This window comes from Lepus europaeus, chromosome 12 (assembly GCF_033115175.1).
Source record: "Lepus europaeus isolate LE1 chromosome 12, mLepTim1.pri, whole genome shotgun sequence".
Lineage (NCBI taxonomy): Eukaryota > Metazoa > Chordata > Mammalia > Lagomorpha > Leporidae > Lepus > Lepus europaeus.
Genome location: NC_084838.1, coordinates 20,623,033 through 20,626,552, shown reverse-complemented (window position 1 = coordinate 20,626,552; position 3,520 = coordinate 20,623,033).

Below are 3,520 nucleotides of genomic sequence, written 5' to 3'. Positions count from 1 at the left end.
GCAGCACCCCCGAGGCTTTCTCACCACGCTTGCTGGAAACGCTGGGTTTGAGGCTCCCCGGGCACCCTGTGGGACAACCTGCAGGACAGGTGGCCTGCACACTTCAGAGCATTTAGCGTGAGGAGGAACAGGGCCAGAGAGCTGATTGGCTCCTGGCCTGGGAAAAGCACAGGGCGCAGGGCGTGTCTGTGCACCCCTGGGAAACCTGGAGTGCGGGCGCTGTGGGGAGGGAGGGGGCGCCGGCAATTGCCAGGTGCGGCCCTGGGGGGCGCTGCAGAGCACATCCCATTTCTCGGAGATGCTCCCCCAAGTGTTTGTCATGATAGCACAGCTGGCAAAAGGGACCAGAGAGCGAGAGTGACAGCCTCTGTGTGTGTGTGTGTGTGTGTGTGGTGGAACACAGAGGGAGACACGCAGAGCTTGGGTGGGGAGGAAGAGAGAAGCGGACTGGTACAGACAGATGTCAATGGCGGATCTCAGTGAAGAGCGCTCTTTCTTTCTTTTTTTTTTTTTTTTTTTGACAGGTAGAGTGGATAGTGAGAGAGAGAGAGACAGAGAGAAAGGTCTTCCTTTTTGCCGTTGGTTCACCCTCCAATGGCCACTGCGGCCGGCGCATCGCGCTGATCCGAAGCCAGGAGCCAGGTGCTTCTCCTGGTCTCCCATGCGGGTGCAGGGCCCAAGGACTTGGGCCATCCTCCACTGCCTTCCCGGGCCATAGCAAAGAGCTGGCCTGGAAGAGGGGCAACCGGGATAGAATCCGGCGCCCCAACCGGGACTAGAACCCGGTGTGCGGGCGCCGCAAGGCGGAGGATTAGCCTGTTAAGCCACGGCGCCGGCCTTATTGTGCTCTTTCAATTATTCTGTGCTCCTGGGGCTGGTGTTGTGGCTTAGAGGATTAAGCCCCTGACTGCCATGCTGGCTTCCCATATTGGAGTGTCAGTGTGAGTCATGAGCTGCTCCACTGCCGATCCAGCCCCCTGCTAATGTGCCTGGGAAAGCATCCGAAGATGTCCCAAGTCCTTGGGCCCCTGCCACCCTTGTGGGAGACCCGGATGAAGCTCTTGTTCCTGGCTTTGACCTGGCCCAGCCCTGGCCTTTGCAGCCATTTGGAAATAGAAGATTTTCTCTCTCTCTCTCTCTAATAAATAAACAAACCTTTCAAAAATCCTGTGCTAGATCTTCCAAATGAAGCAATAATTAATGCAAGCACTTGTTAAAGAGCCCGGCCACTTTCCTAGAATCTCAGCGACACAAGGCAGACTCAGCAGTTGGGAAATGTCTTCCATCTCTTCGGCCAGCTGCCCGCAAAGCCTCGCTCATCACGGAAGCTGCTACTCATAAAACCCCCGGCCTGAGTCTCTTCTCCCCTGGCACGGCGGGCCCTGGGGGCCAGCAGCTCTCCGAATCGTGCCGCCGCCCTGGCTCTCCCTCCTGCTCGGGGCCATTCTTCATGGACTTGCGGTAACTTTTCAACACCTCTTTGGTGGCGGGGGGCCTGGGGTCGGCAGGGGGGGATGTCTGACTACATCTCAGCCTGGCATTCGCCAGCTGCCAGGACTTGCCCAGAGGGCTTAAACCTTCCTGTGCGTCAGTTCCCTCATCTGTAAAATGGGGTGGAATCCTAGCAGCTACCTGACGGCGTGGTGAGGATTGAAAGGGCTGATGCCCCCGGAGCACTGGACGGTGAGTCCACGGCAGGCTGAGCTACACGAGGGCTGGCGATGGTGGCTTCCCAGATGTCTCCGAGGGCCCACGCTCTGCACTCCTGGCCTTCCTTCTCCTCGGGCACGTGAGTTGGGGCACAGCCAGGTGCAACCATTCACCTGCAGGGGTTGCACTTCCCCCACCGCGGGCTCCCTCCCTGGGCTGCCGGGCAAGGGTCAAGCCTGCTCCCACCCAGACTCCCTGCAAGTGAGAACGCCACGGTTGCGGTCTGAAGCCTCTTGGACTTGCGGGCTGTTTTGCTTCCATAACCTTATCTAGTCTGACTGATAGGGCAGGGTTACCCTGTCCTGGCCAAGGCTCCCTGAGTGTGCTCACGCTCAGCTGGAACTTTGCAGGCATCTCTGGCTCCCAGTCAACGCGCTGGCCCTGTTAGGAGGCTCCCGCTCAGCCCTCCCAGCCCTCAGCAGCCTGGGCCCTGGTTGAGGGTCACTGAGGCCATGCTAGCAGTGGCGGCTGCCTCGGCCTCAGCTGCTGCAGGATGTTTGGTCATTGTCTTAGTCTAGACATCAAAATTAAAATCTCTTATCTTCACACATACTGGGAAAGCTGGGGCAGGCTGTATCTGGGTCAAAATTCCTCTGCCTCTGGCCTGCTGCTGCTCCACCAGAGACGAACCTTCTCGAAAAAGAAACCAGGGATGCAGGATGGAGCCTGGGCTGGGGGCAGAGAGGCTGGGTTTCAGACCTGGCTTTACTTCTCGCTGAGTGAGCTCCAGGAGTTGCATTTGCCTGCCTCAGGGCCTTTGCACAAGCCATGTCCTCTGCCTAAACATCTCTCCCCATCCGCCTTCTTGCTCAGCTGGTGAGCTGTTGCTCAGCCATCACATCTCAGCCCAAAACCCAGGCTCACAGCGCTCAATGCCGCCTTTGGAGCAGACACCTTCCTTTAATCACTCATTTGGAGATTCACACACAGGCCCCGCCCCCGCTAGGCTGGGAGCTCCCTGACGGGGATAATCTGTCTGTCTGTGACTGGATCAAGGCTTGGTGGAAGAATGAGTGATGTTTACTGGCATCCAGCGAGGAGGGTGGTGGATTCAGTCTATTTATTTAAAATGGTTTACTCATTTATTTGAAAATCAGAGTTGCAGAGAGAGGGAGAGACAGAGAGGTTTTCCGTCCACTGGTCCACTTTCCAGATGGCCACAAAGGCCAGGGCTGGGCTGATCTGAAGCCAGGAGCCAGGAGCTTCCTCTGGGTCTCCCATGTAGGTGCAGGGGCCCCAGGACTTAGGCCATTAGCCAGGAACTGCATCAGAGTGGAGCAGCTGGGACTCAAACCGGTGCCCATACGGAATGGTGGCATTGCAGATGGCTTTACCTGCTACACCACAATGCCGGGCCCTGAAGGTGGGGTTTGAAGATGTCGGCCCACCCCTCCTGAGGGCAGCTCTCCTGCTACCCTTTCCTGCTGCGGGATTGGAAATCTTGGACAAGGGTTAAGCAGGACTGAGCAACTTGGTGCTGTGCTGCCCCCTGGTGTCCATTGCTAAGAAAACCCCGGGGAGGAAAATGAATGCGTTGTGTGGGTCGTGGTCTCCTTATTCCTAATGGCAGCCGTGTGAGACAGGAGTAATCAGCCTGTTTTCCTATGACGCAATCCCACACTTGTCCATCTAATGGCGAATGATCTCTGGGTGCCTGTTGCTTGCCAGGCACTTTGCTGGGAGCTGGTGCTTCCTTCGTGAACAGCATGCACGCTCCGGTCTCATGGAACCTGTATGCAGATCTTCAATAAGGAAAGCAGATAGCAAATCAGATCATATGTGTGTGTGTGCGTGTGTGCGTGTGTGCGTG